The sequence below is a fragment of the Epargyreus clarus genome, unplaced genomic scaffold, assembly GCF_041222505.1.
Source record: "Epargyreus clarus isolate Ecla_fem2 unplaced genomic scaffold, WU_Ecla_fem_2.2 ptg000010l, whole genome shotgun sequence".
In the NCBI taxonomy this organism is placed as follows: Eukaryota; Metazoa; Arthropoda; class Insecta; order Lepidoptera; family Hesperiidae; genus Epargyreus; species Epargyreus clarus.
The window spans coordinates 11120250-11133598 of NW_027332218.1; the positions used below are offsets into that span (position 1 = coordinate 11120250).

Consider the following 13349-nt stretch of genomic DNA (forward strand, 5'->3'; position numbering starts at 1 on the left):
AAATAAAGCCTAAAAGCCATCACAATACTCGGGAAAATTTATTGTTTCGAAATTTCATTTTTTGCTTTGAGTGCATGCGATTTTTCTTTTATTACTATGAAATTCAAATAAAAATAATGATTTGTAAGCTAGTAGTTTATGTCTAAGCTTTAAGGATGCCATAGATATAAATAAATGTTTATTTTAGTTAGATATTTTATAAATACGAAGTTTTCCTGTACTCCGAAGAAAAATCTCATTCATTATTTAGAAACCTGACTCACCTGACAATGAATCCGAAAATTACTATCATACATACACGGGTAGCCATAATTTTTATTTTGATATTTTATATAAATTGCAGTATAAAACATTACAGGTACTTTATTTACCTACAAATCTTCTCTAAAATTATATATATTAAGCGATCCGTTACAATACAAGAATTTCACATCGTCATCATAAATATGTATGAAGTGTGAGACTGAGCAAAGTGTCATCTGCGGTACTCAAAGATGTCCAAAATTGAGACAGATGGTCGAACGGCCATTATAGGGGACGAAAATGTAGTTAAAGGAATTATTTTTCGACAAGTAATACTTATATTGGAGATTTAGAAATGTGTGACGATTGTTTATAAGATGTACAAATTTATATGATGAAATTGGCAATAATAAGTACAATTCGTTAAATATACGGGTCTTATTCGTTGTTTTTAAAAATATTTAAGTAAGAAAAAACTAGATATTTTATTTAATAATGAATTGATCAAAAAATAAAAATTTAAAGTCATTAAAAAATTAAAAATCAAAGCTATCACTTCTAGCGTCAAACACATAGAAACCAGCACATTAGAGGAAAAGCAGTACAAAAAAGAAGATGAATCTCAAGCGTTATCTGTAAAAACTTTAGCTAAATACTACAAAGACTGCCCTACAATAAACAGGATGTTAAACGACACTGATGTATCACCCGAGGGGAGACGGAGCAAAGGTCCGCAAACCGAGGCGACATCTTAACAATTACTTGAAACCTTCGCACTCAATACTGCTTTGAGAATAATCTTGATCTTTACGGATTTAAAGCACTGGATGTGACATCTACTTAAATAAAAAGTTGAATGTAATTTCGTTATCGAAAGCTTTTAAAAACGTTTTAAGTTTTATTAAATTTCTAGTACCATCGACATCTGAGCCATAAAATTAAATAAAATAAGATTTTCTTAAATATATAATAATAAAATAAGGTTTTATATTAGTTACTGAAAGAATAACCCCAAAATTTATAGATACCAATCGTTTAATTTACCAAGCAATATAGTTTAGATATATCCGTATCGTTTAACTATATAATAAATGACTCCAATTTTCATACAGGTTTGATATAATAGAGTATAGTTCGAAGCTCGGTAGAAGCAAGATATCAAAGGCTTGAAGGGACGTCTGAGACGGCGGTTTTGCCGCTGACTCCAAGTTAATGTATTTCAGTGTATTGTTTGCGACGGACAGACGAATTACGAATGCACTTGATTTCAAACCGCTTCAGAATAGAGTTGGAGTAAGAAATATCGATAAAATATTTTCCTTGAATTTCGATATTAATAATAGGTCTGTAAAATTGCTGAAATGTAATGTAAAATACATGTAATACAATGTAAAATACTAAATAGATTAAAAATATCCTCAATATGTATTACATACTTTACAATATTTAAATAAAAATAATATTGTATGTATTAAATTACTAATACTTATGTTATAAATGAAGTTAATAAAAATCCCATTTAAATTGTGAAGGCGTAGAGAACTTACTCTTATCAACGTTGACAAAAAATTACTCAGTAGGATATTTTAATATCCATTATTATTCCATCCATTAACATTAACATTAACATAACTATAGTCATAACTTCTATTCCATAAATTACTCCGTAAACGTGCATTAAACTTTCAAACTATTACAAAGCTTCAATCCAAACTTGGCGAGAATTAATAGCGACATTCTATCGACAACTTGGCTCTTACCGAATTGGCGATTATTCAACCCTACTCAAGATATGGTCAAAGGGACAAACGTTCTGCTTGCGAGATGGTAAATAATTAATTTGACTAATGGGACAGTTTGTTACAAAAGGGAGTCTTCATATTTAACCGCGCTTGATCGCCGGTTATATTATAACACGTACAGATAATGTAAGTAATATAACTATAATGTAATTAGCAGTTAGTTCAAAAATTTGTTCCTCATGTCAAATTCTTGCCTTAAAAAAGAACGGATCCCCTAATTCTAATTTCTGTACTAAGTCTAAATGCTGGGGAATATTTCTGGACTTTTGACATATGGAAAAAGTCTTAAAATAATAGGTACGAGATTAACAATTACCTTAATTTGATTTTTAATATTCTTTGTTATAATAAGATTTCATAGAGTATTTCATTACCGTACCGAGTCGACAAAACACAGGGTTGCTATGACAGCTATGACCAGACATGTTATTGACGTATTCTTGTTTTGTCATGGCTTTGGGTGATTTCTCTTACTGTGAGTATATAATACTCACAACATAAATAATCTTAAAGTAGTGCTATGACTGCTCAGTATAAAATAATATATCATAGCCTAAATACGATAATTGGCTGTTATATTTAGGAACTCCCTAACGTTGATATTTGTCACAATGGCTTTTGCTGGAGGATTGATCGCGCACTCAGGTCTCGAGATGGCATTGCTATTTTAGTTGATTAAAGGATATTCGTCTCCGTGACCATGGAAAGGTATTGTTTTGATCTTGTTAATTGAAATTCGCCTTCAGGACAAGACGTCGTTGCTAGATTCTACTTCTACGTGGTCTACCACAACAAACTGCAGGACATGTCAAGATCAAATGATACTGTTGAAAAGTTTCCTTTAGTTACTTACTATATGAGTATTTTATATCAGTTTATTTTATTAGTGTGTGCTTGAGTTGTCCGTCAAAATCTTTAAGACAAATCTTTAAGTTGACTATAATTGTAAATCAAAGTAAATAAATGCAAAGACTACGAAAAGCCCGAAATATGTGTGGTGATTTAGTAACTGCAATTACTTAAAACCGTTTTTTTTACCGAATGAGCAATGTCTTTGCCTCTTCTTACCTCAGGTCTCCCACAGATGTCCCTCTAAAAACTAAGTTTAAACCCAATGTTTGTGCCATTGTCACAACACAGAACACATTAACATTGTGAGAAGGCGTTTTGCTATTGAACTACTAAGGACTCGACCACGTTTATTTATCAATTGTTTAAGAATCTTGTATTTCACTTAGAATATTTGTTTTTCCTCTCCCATCAAGGGAACGATATAGCATGTAATAACACGACACCATCCGACATGGTCATAAAACGCAGAATTCACTCTAAAATCACTTCAATAAATCGAGCGACGCTCATCGACGCACAAACAGCCTATTTTGAATTTCGCGAACATTTGAAATCGAGATCAGAAGCACTTAGACACGGTTGGCTACGTTACTTACATACAGACAAGAAGATTTTGAAGGAAATTATTATATACATTTATTATATGCGATACTGTAATTAATATTAAAAATCATGTCTTAAGTAGCAATGATGTTTGTTATCCGCGTTATAAAGCTACTACATTTATCACTCATGGAGGGTCCAAGTTCAATTTCCGGTCAAGCATCTTAAGGGGATTTCGTCTTGTTAAAGACGAAATCCCCCGCTGGTGAAAATCGCCTTGTTGTTTAATTCTTTTCAAAATAAATTCATGTGGATTCACAGACAAAGATTAAAGATTAAATAAAATAAATAAATAAATAAATAAATAAGACCTTACTATTAGTCTGCAACTTTATATAAAAAGAGCAAAAAGAAATTCTGTCTAGATAAATAATATTTTCTTATTAAATCTCTATAAAATTCGCGTAAACAGCAATAAGTGTTTCCATTGTTCTCCATGTTCATGTAAGCAAGTATAATATTGTAAAGTGCGATTATATTCATTGTATTGCACAAGCGTAACAGCCGTATGTCACGAGCGTCTTACAAATTCAAAGTCTTAGCCGTTACGCCATAACAATAAACCCTTGAACCCTTGGATATTTACATATGTATTGCCAGTTGAGATGTTTTAAACGTTTGACAGTTTGATAGAGCCAGTATTGTTTTGATAAGAGCCTGATGAGGGTCCAGGCCCTCGGATGCTAATCTTGTGGTTCTAGGTGTTATAGTTCGGGTTGGAAGTGTTTGAAGTGATGTATGTTATTACGTGAAGATGAGGAGAATTAAATTGGTTACATTGTGAAGACATTTTGAAGATGGTAGAACCCTTAGTGGAACGGACGCGACACCGCCACACCTACAATTAGAAAATTAAGAAGATGCCAACGACACCTTTTTTATAATACTCCTAGTAGACGAGCATGTAGTCCACCTGATGGTAAGTGGCTACTGCCACCCATGGGCATCTGAAGTCAACCCCAGATAGGATTAGATATTTCTACCTGAGGTCGGACACAGATGCGCCGCTATTGCCGATATTTCGACCCAGTTGCATGGATCGTGGTCACGGTGAAACTGAGGTGGAGGGGAGAAACCGTTGACAAGTACTAGTGGTAGATTAATCTATCTACCCTACGTCTAGTTAGTTTTTCTTTTCTATCACGACACACAACACTAACAATATCCTTACGCACCGTACTTTGCACTATCTGTGACTTGCATAAAGTAACCACTGGATTCCACGTTTGGGCTAACTTAAAACCATCTTCTCTGTTGAAGTTCCTAGGATGTTTCTTGATCTCTATTGTTTCGTTACGAGGTATTAGTGTCTCACAGACGTAAGTACAGCAATAAATACTGGATTCTAATAGACGCCACATCAGCAAGACCATGTTTATTCCCTTGTGTCTATAATACGTGTCCACCGTAGATCAACAAAATTTCCTAAGTATCTTAGACGTAACGTCATTTTCATCACATTTGTTTACCATTTCAAGGGATTCGGGAATGATTCCCGGCAGGAACAAACATGAAAAAATTACAATGTTTGTTTATAAGTTAATATTCTATAAGTCTTATGTATGTTATGTTAAAAAAAAATTGTATGTGTATCCGTGTTGGATGTACTAAGTTTTGGGCTAGTTGGAGGTGTGTATAAGTGATCGAACATTTATTTTATTTTTTTCGTTTTGGAGATGTTCAACCAAAAAGAGCACTGTAGACTTGCTAAATGAGACTGTAGGGGAAAGTTTAATATTAAAGTTCTTAGACACGAAGAAATTGAAGAATGGCTATAGTTGGAAGGTGAGAAATAGTTCAAGATGAAAGGGAAAACCAAACCAAACCAGGGAGTGATAGAGGAATCTGAAAACGATTTACCACCTAGTCTGTCTTAACTTGAGATGCCACCAAGAAGAAAATTATGGAGCATTTGGACCAGTAGACTACTGCAGGCTCAAAGACAAACAAGATTCTTCTTCTGGCATTTGAAAAGCCAATCTACCTTGAGTGTGCCTCGCAACTTTGCGAAGATTATAAATTTTATTTTTTAAAAAGGGTAAAACTTGAGGATAAATTGTGCCTAAATGAACCGTGTGATTTCAATTCATTTTCTTTTGTAAGTCTTAAATAATGTCATAACTAAAATAATAAACGAAAATGTTAATTTACTTTGACTATTTAAAAAATACGTGTTGTTACATATACCTAGTGTAAAAAATTGTTAAAACGTCATATTTTAAGTAAAAAATACAAAATAAATATTTAGCTTTATATTTGATATTGTAAATTAACTAAGTATGTTTATGTCTATTTTGATATATTTTTTGGCTTTCGTTATGTATATAAAAAATAGGCGTATTTTATTTTGACGTCTGTCAGACTACGCCTCAGTCAAGTATTACCAAAAAAGTCACCTCAGTCGCAGAAGGTTAATAGGCAGAAATAGGTGTGGCGGTGGTGCGCTGGAGTCGAACCACAAAGGGTCCACCTTCATAATCCTAATTCGCAAAATCGTTTGTTCTGCAAATGTACACAAAGAATGAGACATTCGTACGCTTGAAAACATTACCCTCCGCGGTTGAATAAAATAATAAAAATCAACACAAAACAATGCTACAGAAACTAAAAGTAGCTTTTCATGTCATGCCTCATCCTTCATCCCAGACTTCCGTAACTAACAAGAAACAAATTCAAAAAACATTTCTCTCAACAATCATGTGCAGTCAATCGAATCTTTCACTAAATGATTGATCAAACATAACCCAATAATCAACCAGTGTAACAAGACCCTCGTAAAATCCCTTATGTTCTTATGATAAAGACTATTTTGGTTCAATAAAAGGTCTTTTGACATAAGGCCGAGATATTTGTATTCATTCAGTTATCATTCATTCTTTTGCGTCATCGGAAGAGATCGGTCTTAACGCGTGTGCGCGATCCATCAAAGTGAATTTTCTAGTTTTATTCAGTTTATCGTGAGATCAGATACATAATAATATTTTAGTTATTGAATTTTGCACAATATTAGCTTAATATTAAATTATGTCTTAATCTACATTTCCATATATATTTTTGAGTGAACGTAAGAGTTAAGTTAAATGGTTTACTGAAAAAACAAATAGAAAATAGGTTATGTTTTTTTGTTTTGATTCAACCTAATGAAAGAAAGATAGTTATAAAGTGTTTCAAAAATTACATCATGAATTTATGCAGACTTATAAACGTTAATAATACTAACACGTCACTTTCAATATGAATATAAATTTGTTTCTAAATATAAACACAGCGATTATCAAGCTTTCATACTATTGCAATAAAAATTCTAGTATTCTAGTTACATAAGATCAAACTTTCTTTTAAAAATAATATTTCAAATAAAATACGTCGAGATGTAATACATATTACGTTCTGAGAACATATAAGTATTACAATTAATAAAACATATTGTTATTAATAAAACATGTACCTATTCCTTTTGTAAAAAACACTGAAATCCTTTAACCCAGTATAAATCCACACAACACGCTGTAACTTTTTCACTCGAATACATTCCGAAATCGAATCCCACCAGCAAAACCTTACAAATCCCCGTTTGTTCCAACTAGTGGCAAACGACATAACGATTGTACTGAGCTAAACCTAGCCTGTGCCCAATAGCGGGACAGAATCAAATCCTTTCCCGTGAAGATTTAAGATATGGTTTATTCGATACCATATCATTTCTAGATATAAACAGATGTTTTAGGATTTAATTTGACAAAAAATAACACGCTTTCGTTGTATTGTATTTTTTACAATATACAAGTAAAATACGAGCATACAGTCCACCTTATAGTAAATGACTAGGTACTACCGCCCATGGACTTCTGTAATAAATCATAATCAATAAACTACATATAAACTTCCTATTACAAATAAATTTATTTCAATTAAATACCTCAAATTGTAATATTAAGATCCGTATCATAACATATATAAAACATGTAGTTGCTTTTTATAAAACCCCTCAAACCTGTAACCCAGTATAAATCCACACAACACGATATAACTTTTTCACTGCAATACATTCCGAAATCGAATCCCACCAGCAAAACCTTACAAATCCCTGTTTGTTCCAACTAGTGACAAACGACATAACGATTGTACTGAGCTAAACCTAGCCGGTGCCCAATAGCGGGACAGAATTAAATCCTTTCCCGTGAAGATTTAAGACCCGAAACCGCGTGAAATCTAATTTTGATACACACGCAAATCGCTGCAATTACGAATGCAGCTACAGATATATACGTACTGGATGTGACTTGTTCGATAAATATAGCTGCAAAATCGAATTATTTAATAGAACTAAAACACGCTATGTTGGCATAAGTTGTATGGAAATTCAAAAAGTGCTCTGTAAAGAACCTATTTTGTATAAAACGAAAAAAAAATTAATATTTGAAAATTTAATAAGATGATGATCAATTTAATCATTCGTAATTTGAATATTCTGAATAATGATTAAAAGATGAATTCGTGAATAAATAATTTAATTATGAATTTTATAATACGATAAATATTTAATAGCTTTTTATGTTAAATAGCTTTGATAGTCTAAGGCTACGTTGAAATACTTTTGTGACATATTTTTGTAGTTTTGTAAATAAGACATATCTATAAACATATGCTCGAAAAATAATCCCTCCACAGTCAGTCAGTAAAAAGAATAAAGGTTCAGCGTAATACCATTCGACTATGACCATTTCGACTCGTGTTAGATCTCAAAACTTTTGGGAACTCTTGTCAATCCTTTTTCAAATACGATGCCTGACTTTTACATATAACACTCGTTATATGTATTTAAACAGCAATAATTATGATCTCATGCTGTCACTGTAACATCATATAATTTGTTGAGTTATTTGCAGTCCTTAATGACGTTTCTAGTAACTTAATTCCACTTTGTTAGCTGTCGGCTTAACGCGTCACAGCGCTCAAGCCTTATGCCGATAGCGCACAATGCGACGTGAAGTTAAATAAGGCTTTGTTTGCAATCTGTTTCTAAGTTTTCTTTTTTTGTTAGATTAATACGGGATCTATATATTGTTTTGTTATATCATGCTAATTATGTGGTCATATCTTGGGTATATTATGTTCTAAAACTTCTAACAGATGAAGTGCAGTTATTTTAAGAATATTTTAAATTATATTTTAAAAACTGGCCAGATTTTAGCTGCAGCATATTTAAATCATTATGCAATTCCGATCCAATGATGAATTGGATAATCCAATCAAAAAAATATTTTATACGTCAAACGTTACAGAAATTTCGCAAGTTCGAAATAATGTACCTATGTATTTAAATTGACTTTTACATTATCATCAGTACATATTAGTAAACTTATAATATTAGTATTATTGGCTAAGCTATTTATAATACGCATAGAACTTATAAATTAAATCCTCGGATCATTACAAAGTGTTTTCCAAAACGATACAGAATCAATTCCACGAAACAAGATTCGTAAATAACACCGGTCTACAGAATTTTTGAGCATGGGTTATACATACGTTATTTTTATTCCTTTTATACCTAGTAATAAGAAAAAGAACAGAAAATAGTTCTGAATTTACTTTTATGTGTACAAATTGGAAAATTCAAATCAATGAAAATATAGGGTCTTCTAACAAGGACTTCCGAACTTTGAAAGTTGATAACGGTCATCTTACTGAAGCAACATCTGTCAAATTAGTTTTAATTTATTCAGTTTGTTTTGCCAAATTACCATGGACGTTTATAGCATTCAACAACATGAACAAATAATAAAATTATTGTATCAAAAAGCTATTCTGTTCGGGCAACGCGTGCTACAATCGTCCGCTACCGCGTGGTCGCCATAATCGTCCTTTCGAGAGGACTATTCGCAATCTGGTGGATAAATTAAAGTCTACTGGGTCATTAAATGATTGACTAACATTCGTATATCAACGAAACGGAAGATCTGCCGAAAACATCGCCGCTGTCCGTGAGAGTGTGCACTAGAATCTGAGACAGTCGATTTCCCGTCGCCCATAAGAACTCTGCCTTTTGCAGACCATAACCATAAAAGCCGTGCGGACATTTGAACGATGTTCTACACATAATGGCAGCAATAAGTCCTTCAAACGAATAAAAAAGATCGATAATATATCACACACAATTTGTTTTATATAATTTTAAAGATAGGAAACGCTCAATAACACATGAAAAATGGACACAGTTGATTTATTAAAAGATACACAAACATCAATTAATGATACATTCTTATAACAGAAATTTTAAAATAGAATGCAAGTACTTATTAATCAACACTAAACAGTCGTTGGTAGATCCGGATAATATGTTTTCTTTGATTTTATTATCTTTGTGTGGATTCACAATACAAAAATAACAATCTATGCGATGATTACTGAGTATCCTCCAAAATCTTGGCACTGCAAACTTCATTGCTCTTTTTTCACCTCGGTACCAACCTACAATAAAACGTACCATATTATAACCTAATTAAAGTTATTATAAAATAGCTATTAAATTAAAAAAATGAATATAAACTCACCGTCCAGAATATTTCTGCAAGTGTTACCTGACACAATATGTGAGGCCCATTTTTTATCTTGATTTTTAACAGGTATACAGTATACAGATGGAATTAAGTTGGTATGCCTCGGAAATCTTTAAATTTGTACATAAATCGTCCTTTTTCTCTCATTTTGTCATAAATTCGCCGCAAATATAATAAAATATGTCGGCGTCTCGTTTACAACATCTCGAAGTCATTTTGTACAGACTGATACAACGAAAAAAAAAAATGAATTACGTTATTCCACTGAAATAAGCAATCACTTACTTTCGTACACAAGGAGCGATGCAAGAAACACTACACTCCGCCCCCTTGCCACTCTTTTGGCAACGTTAGTGTGCCAAGACCGACTTTATTGGACTCGAAAATAAAAAAATGTTAAATTGCTCTAATTTCTATAAAAGCAAATATTATCGATTTGTAATTTCATTTTTTTATATATATTTGCTTATATAATCAGAATATATTAAGTAAAACTCATGCACAAAAAAAAAATTAAAAATTGTTGACCTATGGGATTATAATCCACATAAAAGGCCGTCAGACTCTCAACCGATATACCATTAGGTATCTGTCTTACTATCAACTTTAAAACTAATTTTACTGCTGTAAATATTTTGGTTATTGGGTTTATTTTTAAATTAGGTCATATTGGCTGACGTAATTTAATATGGTTTTCATAAAATTTTAATATTTATGCGGGCCTTCGTCCTCACGTTCCATAATATTATTTTATTTATTATTTTACTTTGACTTTCGCTATTATTAGATTGCATGTGCTTTTTGTTAATTTTCTCACAAGCCAGACAATAAACGTAAACCATATGTCTGACTGTATCAATCTCTTCCCATTCTTATTCTTCTCAATCATTTTCTCACTTTTTTCTCATAAAATTTTAATAAGGACTTTTCGTCAATGAAATTCCTCGCTTTTTTCGCGTATCATCTTTAATCGCCGTTAGTACCATCTCTCTGACCATTTCACCAGTGACCAACATCGATCACTGTCGCAACTAATTCCTGTACGCGAACACGATAAAGTTAAATGCAGGGTACGTGACGTTCACCGAATTGGATGTTTTTCCCGAGAATTATTTGGGATCGGACAAATAGTTTTCGAGTGGACGTGAGAGGGTTTAAGATCAAGCTTGTGGTTAATAGGTGGATGAATAAGGGACTATTTGTTAGGGTTAGTGGATAAAAGTAATTGTTTTAACTGTTAACAATGGCTATGTATTTTTATTGTAAGCTCATTATTCCTGAAATACTTTTTATATAATAAAAGATTCAATTACAACTCCATTATTAATTTTCTCTGACAATTCATCCCATGACATCTTATTCTCTAAAACATAATATCCTCCTTTCTTTTTATATAGTTTCTCGCTATATTTCTGCTCACCAGCAATTAAATAGACGCTTATTAACATAAATTAACTAAAAAGTATTGTTATGAAAATATACCCTTACATTATTGTATTGAAATTTAAAAAAAAAGAGAAAAATGTATTTAATAGTGAAAATTAATGATAATTTCGGATCTTAAATCTTATTAAGATTTGGTTGAACTCCATCCAAAACAACATGCAATCAATAGAAAATAACGAATGTATGGTATGGAGTTTCTTTAGCCAGTTTCTTCTCAATAGTAAAAACATTTTGAGAATTGGTGGTAGCGAGAATTAGTATTGTTTTTGGAATCACGATCATGTAAAACTGCATCTCGAAATATGTACTATTTATAACAATCTCATCATTTTTGTAACAGCAATTTCATTGGATCATGCGACACGTTACGTAAACGAAAGCAACATCAAAATTTAAAGCAGTGTCAAAAATAATTGAATTAAATGGACCAAAAAGTCACACACTCAAATATTGTGACTGAGATACTTCAAATTAAATTTTGAAGCACTGACACGCGTATCCATATTTCCCATGTTTTAAAAATAATTTATGAGCACCTCCCTCTTGTAGCTGTGATCCCATGCGAGATCAATTGAGTGTTATAGAAACCATTAAACATCGCTAAGTACAACCGTTGACTTATAACTACACGCCCTACAGTTTACATTTCAATTTGATTTAAATCTTTTCTACACTTGCAACTATTGCCTTTAACATCAATAGTTATAAAGGCGATAGTCCTAGTACAAAAATTACTATTTTTTTCATTGTCAAAGTGTCGACACACGCGACTTCACAGATGAGTGGATTTGAGTCGTTTGTCATATTTAAAAGTTAAATCACATGTAATTATTTGCTAGTGACTCTAGCGTGAGAATATTTTTCGGTATCTACTTTTGGAATCGCATTAGTATTATGCAAAATCTGAGAAGAGTCTAATAATCTTGATTTCAATTAAAATGTAGATTTGAATTGATTAATTTGAATTCATAGATAGAATAATACCTGTCGCTTGTTTTACGATTCAATTAAACCACCTACGATTTCCTTCAGAGTAAATTTATTATCGTGTTCTCAATTTACATCATCAATTCCATAACAAACAGATTTATCTAATTCAATGCCCTTTGCAATGTCCGATTCCACTATATCACAAGACACCTTACACATCAAAGGCATTGGTCGTTTCATACCATCCATACCGACAGTCCACTAATTGGATTATTCAACTGCAATATTAGTTCAATATCCTGACGACAACGTCACAGTACAGTGACCCTTGCACCTTGGACAATCGATGGGGTCCCCTCGCCAAAGGCGTATTGTGTATCTGTTGGGGTAATGATGTGTGTGCGTGTGTGTGGTGTTTAGAGATGATTGTCTGCAAGTGTGGGTTGGTAGGCATGTTTAGTTTTTTGATACGGCGTTCAAATTTTTTATAAACATGTTGAGATTGTGAATGATCTTCTTATTTTACTTTTACTGGTTTGGTAGTTAATAATAAAATAGTTATATTCTGTAAATTAAACATAAAAAGTGTACTGAAGAATTAATTATTTCCATAATATCACTTATTATGTGTTGATTAGATACAATGGGTACTCTAATTTTTGTAATATCAGATCAGTTGACAAACAATAAAATAAAACAATAACAACTCTTGATATTATAACGCACATTAAAATCGTTTACATCATAAGAAAACGAAACCAAGCTATAAAAGAGTACAAGAAACCAAACCAGACAAATCCGAAAAACGAAACATTAACAATATCGCACACCACAATCGCGAAAACTTTGTCCATTACCGTTAAGCGCATAGAAAATCTCTGACACTACCATTAATCTTGCCAGATGTATG

The 13349-nt window shown here is 32.2% G+C and overlaps 1 long non-coding RNA gene across 1 annotated transcript; it reads right to left on the reverse strand.

Moving 5' to 3' along the window:
- Positions 1–9712: 9712 nt before the first annotated feature.
- Positions 9713–10583, reverse strand: LOC140745537 (uncharacterized). The gene is made up of 2 exons (XR_012102668.1): positions 10058–10583; positions 9713–9974 (listed from the first exon to the last, which is right to left on the reverse strand). It is a non-coding gene; the product is annotated as an uncharacterized LOC140745537 (long non-coding RNA).
- Positions 10584–13349: the final 2766 nt, after the last annotated feature.